Below are 12,001 nucleotides of genomic sequence, written 5' to 3'. Positions count from 1 at the left end.
GAGATTTGTGACCATCTAGGCAGCCTGTGGCAGAGTCAGCTCTTTTTGTCACCAAATATTTTTCCTTTGTATAGATAATACTCTCCCCATCCCCAAAGAGGACAGCCCAAAGTTCCACCCAGTAAATATATTCAGCTCAAAGTCCAAGCTCTCCAGGTAATGTCCAGTTTTCTCTATCAGGTTCAGATATGGCTCTTTATGGTCTGGTGACCTATGAACTAAAAAGACAAATAATCTGCCCAGACACACCCATGCCCATTGGTAATGCAACAAAGACAGGAAAATTGAAACACTCTCATTCAGAACAAGGAAAAATTGAACACACAGTTCTCACTGGATCACATCGTTTTGATACTACACTTGATCTTAGCCAAAAGGCCAAGAAGTGATAGGATCACATCATTTTGAAATCCCACTGGGTAAATATTGTAAAGTTCTCTTTCTGTAGGGGTGAGTCAACACCTCTGATGGTTCTGATACCTCATAACAGTCTGTTACTCCATAAGGATGCCCTTACTCCACTCAAGCTCCAATATCCTGTACTGGGCAACCATCTGAATGAATGTCTCCCTCCCCCTATCCAAGTTCTAACATCCATTGGTAGGTCTCCCCACCAAAGGACACCCTTCTTACCCCAGTCAACCTCTGACCCCTCTGTCCAGGTGACACCATGTTGTCACCTAGCTTCTCAGCTCCACCTAATGACTTTGGGATGGAATAGTTCAGGAAGGGAAAGGGAAAGAAAGAAAGAAAGAAAGAAAGAAAGAAAGAAAGAAAGAAAGAAAGAAAGAAAGAAAAGGAAATGAAGGGGAAAGAAAAAGAGGCAAAGGAAAAGCTCATAGCCTTCCTTAACTAATTTCTTCTTATTTTTTTTAAAGATTTATTTATTTTTGAGAGAAAGAACACAAGCGGGGGGAAGGGGCAGAGGTGGCAGCGGGTAGGGAAGAAGATCCAAAGCAGGCTCTGAGCTGACTGACAGCAGCAAGCCCATTACAGGGCTGGAACTCATGAACTATGAGATCACGACCTGAGCCAAAGTCAGACGTTCAACCGACTGAGCCACCCTGCTGCCCCTAATTTCTTATAATTGAGGTATAGAAGCAGAAGTTTTACCTGCGAGTTTCCAAATTTTAGATTCTATTCCCTTCTATTTCTTCTTACAAACCCATGAGGGAATTCTTTCCTGATCTCATCCCTTTCTTATAATATCTTGCCACACACTGTTAAAAATAACCTCTAGTAAGTTTCTATTTTCTATTCCCCCAGGAGTCAGTAGACACATAGTCTGCTGCTCAAGTCATCTCAGGCAATAATTCTGCCAAATGTTTTGCCACTGCATCTCACGACTAACCATCTTTTCATCGACAGATACTGGGTTCATTGTAGCCCATCATCCACTTGCCATGTAAATGCCACATAGGTTTGTTTGTTTGTTTGTTTGTTTGTTTGTTTGTTTTTTACAGTTGCGTTCCACTTTCAGCAGTGAACAAAACACATAAAGGCTCTACTTTTGCTGAGCTTACATCTGTAGTATTCTTCTAACTCCTCATATGGTTTTGTTTTAGGAAGGGCATGATTACTTTAAAATGTACTCGAGATTTGTTTTAGTCAGGTATCGTAAGACATGGAGACACAGAAACTGGCATAAAGGAAGAAGTTTTTATACTCATGGATCCCTAGAAGCAGGAGGCATGGCACACCACACAAGACCACACGGCAAGCACCATGAGGCAGACAGAGTGAGGGGAAAGTGTAGGCTAAAGCTTTTCTCTGGGTTTTCATGGGAAGGAAGGGGTGAGGCAGGATAAGCAAACTAAGCAGGTTTAGGATTGGATAGTTTGATTTCCCTGGGCTCCCAGCTATAAGAATGGTTCCCTGGTGCCCAGTACCTGGCCCTAGAGTGATTTAGGGTGGGAGGTTAGTGTCCTCAATTGCAGGAACCTGGTAAAAGGAGGGGTGGACTCAGGATTGGTTGGTTTGCTTATCAAAGGCTTATTCTCAGGCAAGTTCCTTACTACCTCTGGGAGGGGCAGTTTCTCTCTCGGTCCCTAAGGTCCTAAGATGTCAAAGCATCATAAAATACAAAACATTTTAAAAGGTAAGGGAAAGTTCTCTTCACTTGGATCACTCTCGATAGGTTTCTCATCTATTTAGCAGGACTCAAATTGTATCTTCTTTAGCCACCTTTTCACATCCCCAAATATACATCACCCAGATACAAAAAGCATCAAGATTTGGCACACTTCCTTCCTCTCTGTCGTCTTCTTTCTCTCCTGAATTCTCTTAGGGCAAACTCCAGACATGTCATTTCATCTCTACATACTTTAGAATGCTTTCCTTGACAGTTGATTGAGTGTCTGACTCTTCATTTTGGCTCAGGTCATGATCTCACAGTCATGAGATGAAGCCCCCTGTGGGGTTCAGTGCAGAGTATGGAACCTGCTTGGGATTCTCTCTGTCTCCTTCTCCCTCTGTCCTTCTGCCACTCATTCTTTCTCTCTCTCTTTCAAAATAAAATAAACTTTAAAAAAATGGGGGGGTCTGGGTGGCTCAGAATGCATTCCTTAAAAAATGGCTGTTTTTCTTAAATTACCATATTATTTCCAGGTACCTAGAAATAAAATCACTCATCTTTTTTAAAAAAAGTAACTGATTCAAAAAAAATTTTTTTTAATGTTTATTTATTTATTTTTGATGGGGAGAGGGAATGAGAGAGAGGGGAGAAAGTTTCCCAAGCAGACTCCACACTGCCAGCGCAGAACCTTACACAGGTCTTGAACTCACGAACCGTGAGATTGTGACCTGAGCCAAAACCAAGAGTCAGACACTTAACTGACTGAGCCACCCAGGCCCCCCAAGAATAACTGATTTTTTTTTAAGAGTAACTGATTTTTTGAGAGTTATGGTGCCTCTCTGTGATAGGCAGAATAATGCCCCCACCAAAAAATGCCCATTTCTAGCCCTAGAACCTGTGAATGTTACCATACATAGCCAAAGGAATTTGCAAATGCAATTAAGTTAAGAATGTTGAGATGGGAGGGGCGCCTGGGTGGCTCAGTCGGTTGGGCGTCCGACTTCGGCTCAGGTCATGATCTCGCGGTCCGTGGGTTCAAGCCCCGCATCAGGCTCTGTGCTGACAGCTCAGAGCCTGGAGCCTGTTTCAGATTCTGTGTCTCCCTCTCTCTCTGCCCCTCTCCCACTCGCACTGTCTCCCTCTGTCTCAAAAATAAATAAATGTTTAAAAAAATTTTTTTAAAAAGAATCTTGAGATGGGAATTGAGGTCTATCCCAACGGGGCTTTTTCTGTAGACCTACATTATTGGAAACACCTCATAGAGTACATATGTGGTTTCCTTTATTCACATTTCTTATATGTTAGATCTGTGGGAAAGAATTATAAGACATCTATCTGCTAAAACTTGTGAGAGACCTAATAGTATTTTTTTTTTAATTTTAGGTATTGGCATATCTGAACAATCTGTACAGTTCTAGGGTGTGGTAGTTTAGGAGTGAATATGATTTGAACTCATTCACATTCAGAGGGTATTTGAAATTGAGAACCAGGCAGATCCATCGACTGTGACCCTGCACGTGGCCCGAAAGAAATTGGATCCCAAAGATTACAGGTGGAAAATTTTAAAAGTCTGTCCATATTCAAGTGGAGATCAAAAAAGTCCAACTGAAAGAACTCTGGACTGACAGTGACAACTGTGGATTGAACAATAGTTCTTTTTTTTAATTTTAACTTTATTTATTTTAGAGAGAGAGAGAGTGGGGAGGGGGCAGAGGATCTGAAGGGGCCCCTGCACTGACAGCAAAGAGCCTGATGCAGGGCTCAAACTCACAAACTATGAGATCATGACCGCAGCCAAAGTTGCACACACAACGAACTGAGCCACCCAGGCACCCCCAAAAAGTTCTTTTTAAAAGGAATTTTTTGAAGATTATGATTCTGACTTTGGAGGAACTATGGTGATTGGCAGTGGCAGCAATCACATGTAAAATTCCTTAAATAAAAAGTTATTGGCTTAAATAAAAAAGAATCTTGAGATAGGGAGGTTATTCTTAATTATTCAGATGCACCCAATATTATCATAAGAGTCCTTATAATTAAAAGAAGGAGGCAAGATAGAGTCTGAGGAGGAGATATAACAACTGAAGCCGAGCCATGAATGTGGGAAACCTTCAGAAGTTGGAAAAGGCAAAAAAAGATTCCCTCCTGGAGCCTACAAGCTCTAGATGTCTTGCTGACACACTGATTTTAGCCCCATGAAGCCCATTTTTTACCTACCACTATCAGACAACAAATGTGTGTTGTTTTAAGCCACTAAATTTGTGGTAATTTGTTACAACAATAGGAAACTAATGAACTGTCTTTGTATGTGAACATGAGCATGTTTCTAGCCAACCTAAAAAGTACACAATTACTGAATCCTACTCCTACCAAAAATTGATATCATTTTGATTGTGTATATATATATATATATATATATATATATAATTACTTTATAGGAATCAGGCTTTTATTTTTAAGGGTTTTTTTTGTTTTGTTTTTTTTGTTTTGTTTTTTTATGTAATCTCTATACCCAACAGAGGGCTTGAACTCATAACCCCAAGATCAGGAGTCACATGCTCTACCAACTGAGCCAGCCAGGCACTCTGAGCTTTTCTTTTTTATTTAGCAGCTCTTCTCAGATTTTGAGCTTGAGAGACAAGAGAATTTTCATAGTAGTGATAAAATAATTAAATATCTGGAGAATGCCAAATATATTTAATTATGATTAACATCATCTCCATTTACCAGGTGAAAGTGAACCTCTTTGTGGTTTGTCTAGGGAACTCCAAATAAAGTTTAGGTGTATAACAGTTTTACTATTTTGAATTTGAAGTTTGAATGTGAGGACGATATTTTTAAAATTTATCGGAGAAAAGAAAATTTTAATTTTTTAAAAAGTTTATTTATTTATTTTGAGAAAGTGCGAGCAGGGGAGAGGCAGAGAGAGGAGGGGGAAAGAGAATTCTATGCAGGTTCCACGCTGTCAGTGCAAAGCCCAATGCAGGGCTCAAACCCATGAACCATGACCTCAGCCGAAGTCAGACACTTAACTGACTGAGCCACCCAGACGCCCCCAAAATTGTAATCTTTTAAAGAGTTATCAGAGCAGACAAGATATGAATACAAGTCATACAAGTATTAATCTCTGTAAGTCACTCAAAATAAGAGTTCTGTTAAACTTTAGATAAGTTATAATCTATCTTTTTTTTTTTTGGAAATATGCAAAGTACGCTGCATGTTTACTCAGAAAATATTTCACACAATAGAAGAATCTTATTTGAATCTTGGGAAAGCTAGAAATTTCTGAAGAATTTTATAACTGGATCTCCCCTTGTGTCATTATGCACTGTTATGTAATACTTGTGCAGATAATAGACCAATCTAGGGGCACAACTTTAAGATTTATTAACACCTTGTCTATACATAGAGCTTTTCTCTCCAATGTGGCTTAGTTCATTTGTATATTTCCATAACTTTCCCATTTCCCTTTGAGAAAGGAGAGAGAAAAAGTCATGCCTCCAGAACCCTTATACTTCTCAAGAGATCATGAAGCTCCAGACAAGTTAGAAACAACAGGTCCTACTCTATTTAGATTTCCGTTCTACCACACATTCAGGATCATTCATATATGTGTTACATAAACCAAGTGAATCATTTTAAAGTTCTCTTGTCTTTTTACTAAATCCATATGCCTGGAGTTAGCCAAACTGTAAGGTTTAGAGCCAACTAACACTTTCCACAAGACTGCCCTTACTCTGACACTAAATGCAAATTTTAGAGGGTTCCCAAAACCACCCTCAGGTTTGGTAATACTAGAAGGACTCACAGAACTTACTAAAAGCTGTTTTATACTCATGGTTACAATTTTTAAAAATTTTTTTAATTTTTAAGTTATCCCCACACACAAAGTGGGGCTCAAACTCACAACCCCAAGATCAAGAGTTTCATGCTCCACAGAGTGAGCCAGCCAGGGCCCCTCCACCCACCCCTCCACCCCCGCCATGGTTACTATTTCTTAAAGGGAAAGGATACATATCAAAATCAGCTCATGAAAGGAGCACATAAAAGGCAAAAATCTGGGAGCACTTCAAACATAAAACTTTCAATGTCCTTTCTCATGCAGTTGACACATTGTTACTCTCCCAGTGTTGATGTTTGACAATATTCATAGAGGACTACCAACCAGGGAAGCTCATTCGAGCTTCCAGGTACAGAGTTTTTATAAAGGCTTCATCACATAGGCATGATTGATTGATTGCCCATTGGGTTGAACGCAGTCTCCAAGGTTAGTTACATTATTGGTCATATGGCCACCCCCCACCCTAAATAAAGACACTCCTATTGAGTATACACAAAACATATATTAAAAGGAAAATACTCAGTTTGGTTACCAAGGTTCTGTTAACAGAGGAAAAAAACAAACAAACAAACAAACAGCGATTTTCTCACAGGTGTATCTCATCTGTAAAGCTTTTCCCTTATCTTCAGATATTAGCATTGCAAAAGGCAGGGATAGAATTGTTTTTGTTTGAGAGTATAAATTACACAAAGTCTCAAAATTTCACTTAATCCCGGATCTAGAACTGAAACCTGGTTTTGTTGTGTTTTGTTTTTGTTTTCTTGGGGCACAAAGTTGTGTTTGTATGTTTGTTTCCTATCTGTAGGATGTGATATGTATGTTTACCCTTAGTGGAAGCAAGTGGTGTGAATTTTGTTCCACATTTCTTTAGTTTCCTTCTTGATATCTCCCTCCTATGGTCTATTTGAATTATTGTCTTAATTTAATTTAATTACATGCCATTTACTGAGCACTTAGGTTAAGTCAAACAAAGATACTATCTTGTTTAATAGTCACAATAACTCTTTGAGGTAGATGTTACTTCTATTTTACATACTAGAAAAGTGCCAAAGAAGTTAAATCATTTACCCGAGGACTTAAGATCCATCAAATAGTAGGTGATGAAGCTGAGATTTGAACTCCTGCTACATTGTTTGTTTTTTTAATGTTTATTTATTTTTAAGAGCGAGAGAGCATGGGGGAGGGGCAGAGAGAGAGGGAGACACAGAATGTGAAGCAGGTTTCAGGCTCTGAGCTGTCAACAGAGAGCCCGACACAGGGCTCAAACTCCTGAACCATGAGACCATGACCTGGTCCGAAGTCCGTTGCTTAACGAACTGAGCCACCCAGGTGCCCCTCTGCTACATTGTAATTGTGTTTGTACTAGTAGGCTTTCCCCATCAATCAGCAGCAGTTTCAGGGCACAGATTATGTATTGTACGTCTTTGAATGACCAGAACAAAGTATAGCGTCTAGTATGTTGTAGGCATATAAATGAATGAGCTATCTTTTACAATTTTATAATTGTTAAACATGCATAGATCTTATTTTTTGAAAAAGTAAGTCCCCTGAGGGCAAGGAATGTTGAAGTTGGATCAGAGGTGCTGATGTCAAAACTAGAGACCAGCTAATAGTCTGTTCAGGCCCATACCATGATGTAGTGCAGGATCTGGACCTTAGTTTTACAAGAAACTCAATTTTGACCATGAATCTAGAGTTAATAACTTTAGAGGGAATTGCTCATTTTGTACAAGCTCACAAGAAAATGATGAAAGAGTGTAAGTATAATTTAACTGGTCAGAGATGACATTTTCTTGGGCTGTTTTGAAGAGTTGGCTCCCCAAAACATATCACCTCTGTGTTTTCTGGGTAGACTACCTTCTCTGGAGGCTATTCAAACTGTTATGTCTCAATGTTCAGGAAAAAAAATTTTTAATGTTCAGGGAACTTTTCAACTAAAATAGGAACTCAATTGAAACAGATGCTCTTGATTTACACAGGGTCTAGAGTATGTAGGGTAAATAAGGGAAAGACATTAATATTTTCATTCAGGGGGTGCCTGGCTAGCTCAGTCAGTAAAGCGTGCAACTCTTGATCTCAGGGTTGTGAGTTTGAGATTGGATGTACAGATTACTTAAAAATAAAATCTTAAGAAAAAAAAAGATTTCAGAGGCACTTGCATGGTTCAGTCCAACTTCAGCTCAGGCCGTGATCTCACGGTTCATGAGTTAGAGCCCTGTGTCAGGCTCTGTGCTGTCAGCTCGGAGCCTGGAGCCTGCTTCAGATTCTGTGTCTCCCTCTCCTTCTCTGCCCCTCCCCCACTCATTCTCTGTAGCTCTCTCTCTCAAAAATAAATAAATGTTTAAATTTTTTTTTAACGTTGATTTATTTTTGAGACAGAGAGAGACAGAGCATGAACAGGGGAGGGTCAGAGAGAGGGAGACACAGAATCCGAAACAGGCTCCAGGCTCTGAGCTGTCAGCACAGAGCCCGACGCGGGGCTCGAACTCACAGACTGAGAGATCATGACCTGAGCCGAAGTCGGACGCTTAACCGACTGAGCCACCCAGGCGCCCCAAAAATAAATAAACATTTAAAAAAAAATTTTTTTTAATATTTCATTCAGGTACTGATCTGATGGCAGGAAGTCCTCAGAAAATGACAGATTGAAGAGAGCAACAATAGGCTCATGAGAGGAAACCATCCTGTATTTAGCTGCATGAGCCAGACTGAGAAGTAAAACATGGCTGTTAGAACAGATGGTCTGAAGTTTGAACCTGTTTCCAACCTATGTCCTAACTACCTCTCTTTCCTCCAAGTACCTGTGGTCTCTGGAAGGAGAGGACTTTTGCAAAAAGAGAAATATGTCTCACCAAAGAACAGGTTAGGAAGCACAAAAGCTGCTTCCCTCCTACCTGGAGAAGAACAAGAACCCCTGATGGTGGTAGTCTGCAGAAAATGGGCAATGGTGTGGACATCGCCTGTGTTCAAAAATGTGGCAGCAGTCAACAGCAGAAAGATGGCAATACTAGCAGACACCAGGGAGTCTGCAAGGGAATACAAAGCGACAGGCAGCAGCTCAATTCTATAATAGAAAGAGTCTCTATGGCCCATCCTCTGGGGATTCCTAAAGGATACAGTGAGGGAGATTGTGTTATCTTGGGTTCTTAACTTCTCTGAAAAGGCAAATGGGGGTAATAATAAGAGTACCTATTGGGGTACCTGGGTGGTTCAGTCAGTTGAGCATCCTACTCTTAATTTTGGTTCAGGTCATGATCCCAGGATCATGAGATCAAGTCTCACATTGGGCTCCATGCTGAGTGTGGAGCGTGCTTAAGATTCTGTCTCTCAGGGAGCCTCAGTGGCTCAGTTGGTTAAGTGTCCGACTTCGGCTCAGGTCATGATCTCGTGGTTCACGGGTTCAAGCCCTGCATAGGGCTCTGTGCTGACAGCTCAGAGCCTGGAGCCTGCTTCATATTCTGTGTCTCCCTGTCTCTGCCCCTCCTCCGCTCACGCTCTATCTCTCTACAAAAATAAATAGACATTAAAAAAAAAAAAAGATTCTCTCTCCCTCTGCCTCTCTCCCCTGTTTGTGCATGCACGTGCACACTTGCTCTCCCTCTCCCTAAAAAAAAAAAAAAAAAGAGTTGACTTAAAAAAAAGAGTACCTATTGTCTAAATTTGTTTAAGGATTATATCATATGATGCATATGATGAGCACTGAAAAAAATACTAATTGTTACACTGATAAAAATGTTAATTCATTATTTTAAAATGGGGTCATTTATAGTCACTCCAATACCCGTCATACTGTTCTGAGAACATACCAGGCACACTCCTGCTTGGTTTCTTTGAATAAACTGTTCTCTTTGCCTGAAACACTTTTCCTCTAGATATCACGATGGTTGGCTCCCTAAAGTCATTTTTTTTAATTGTTAGTGTTTTGCCATATTTGCTTTCTTCCTTTTTTAAGTTTATTTATTTGTTTTGAGAGAGAGAGAGTGCATGTGCACAGGAGGGGCACTATCATCACAGAGCCTGATGAGGGGCTTGAACTCACAAACCGTGAGATCATGACCCAAGCCAAAACTACGAGTTGGACACTTAACTGACTGAGCCCCTAAAGTCATTTATCCAAATGTCACTTAAATGAGGCCTTTCCTTACCATCCTAGAATATCTTATTCCCCTGTCCTGCTTTATTTTTCTCTGTAGTATCTAGTACTCTCTAATATACTAGATATTTATTTATTTAGTTTCCCCTTACTAGAATATAAGTTTCATGAAGTGTGGAGGTTTTTCCATGTTTTATTCATTGGTATGTCCTTAGTGCTTATAATAAAGCCTGACAGAGAGTAAACATTCATAGTTGTTGACTACATAAAAGATGTTTACTACTTGAACTACATGAAAGATCCAAAACATCTCCTTCTATTTATTACAAGGCACATCAAAGGTCTCGTAACAGAAGGATCTCTTTTGCTATTATCAGTCCATCCCCAAAAGTACATGAAGCCTCTACTGGCACCTAGAAATAATTTAATCCCATTATTCATTCTAGTTGTTCATGCACCCATCACTATTTGTACTTATGGAGTCCCTACCATGTGCCAGATACTCACTTGGTACTGGGCATCCAGCAATGAACCTTCATGGAGCTTATATTCCAGCTGGGACAGGGATAGGGCTGGAGGGTGGGGAGTGAACAAAAGAACCATGTTTCTTACCTTTGTCCTTTTACCATGTCAAACCACTAATAAAGTAATAAATCCCTCTTCTGGGTTATCTATACTTTCCCATATTCTCCTCCTTATACTTCTTTGTGCTATCTCCCCTTGATCTAGTACTTTGTTTAATTTAATAAAGTATTGAATCTCTTACTTTTCTCTTGCAACAGGGAATTTTTCGGAGAATTACTTTATTTGGCCAAGATCCAAATCCAAATCCAGAGTCAGCTCAGAACCCCTGACTAATGCATCACTGGGCTGATTATATAAATGGCAATGTGCAAAGACAACTTTTTGGAGAAGCACAGTAAAAAGGTTTCTTATTGAATAAGTGGTTTCATTTCTCTTTGAGCAAAAGATGCAAACTTTAGATGCAAGAAAAAGAATTTTACTTCCTGCAAACATTCATTCATTAAATGGTTAAGAATTATTTAATGAGAGCCTACTTCGTGACTAGTACAACATGATGCCCTATACAGATATAATTAAGTGTAAGATACAGAATGCTCCTTCTAGCAGATAACTCTTCAGTTAAAACTAGACAGGGGCACCTGGCTGGCTCTGTCCGTAGAGCATGACACTTTTAACCCTGGGGGTTGTAAGTTTGAGCCTCAAGTTGGATGTAGCGATTACTTAAAAAAAAAAAAAAATCTTCAGAAAAAAAAAACTAGATAAAAAAGATGATATATATTGTGAAATTATATAACACCACAAACAGACACGGTGCTTCCACTTCATCCAGCCACCCCATTCACCCTTCCTTTCCTAATCAAGCCATATTAGTATCTCTTTCCTCCCTGATCACACCGAATCCTATGGCTATAATCAACCATGCTCTTGTCTGTACTCCCTCCCCCCATCACTTGATTCCCCCCAGCCCCCATTCCCACCCCCACGCCACCCTCGACCCCCGCCACCTTCATCTTTCCTGTTATTCAGTCCAGGATTTGATCCCAGGTTGCAGAGCTGCTTGAAAAAAAAATCAAGTTACTTGGTGTTCCAAAACTTTCATCAGGTTGCAACTTAATGCTTTCACGCAATCCGCGTATAAAGCCTGGGAAATGAGGAAGGAAATTTCACTCCTATTGAAAGCCAGACTTGTGGAATAATTGAGGTATTGAAATCAGTCACTCAAACTGAAAAGTCCCAGAAAAGCAAATTACACTAAGACAAGGACATAAAGTCTAAATGCATACCCTAGAATCATTGCAGCAAAAATGGGAGAGGCGTACGTATGTATGAAAGACATTTATGCTAAAAATCAATTTGCCAGAGAGAAGAGAACGGCCAGGAATGCTCGCAAATACAGCGACAGTCATGGATGGTGTCACCCTGAGAAGTTCACTTCAAGGCAGGGCTATCCAGGGAGCAAAGTTAAAGG

The 12,001-nt window shown here is 40.0% G+C and overlaps 1 non-coding gene and 1 pseudogene across 1 annotated transcript; one reads left to right on the top strand and one right to left on the bottom strand.

Annotated features, from left to right (window-relative positions):
• Positions 1-239: 239 nt before the first annotated feature.
• On the bottom strand, positions 240-390 carry LOC124516646 (uncharacterized; annotated as a pseudogene).
• Positions 391-3,275: 2,885 nt separating this feature from the next.
• On the top strand, positions 3,276-3,407 carry LOC124516835 (small nucleolar RNA SNORA18). The gene has a single exon (XR_006963223.1). It is a non-coding gene; the product is annotated as a small nucleolar RNA SNORA18 (small nucleolar RNA).
• Positions 3,408-12,001: the final 8,594 nt, after the last annotated feature.

Source organism: Lynx rufus, unplaced genomic scaffold (genome assembly GCF_022079265.1).
Source record: "Lynx rufus isolate CCGP_SWC_20201006 ecotype Redwood Valley unplaced genomic scaffold, mLynRuf1.p SCAF_2, whole genome shotgun sequence".
NCBI lineage: Eukaryota > Metazoa > Chordata > Mammalia > Carnivora > Felidae > Lynx > Lynx rufus.
This window is presented reverse-complemented; position numbering and strand designations above follow the sequence as displayed.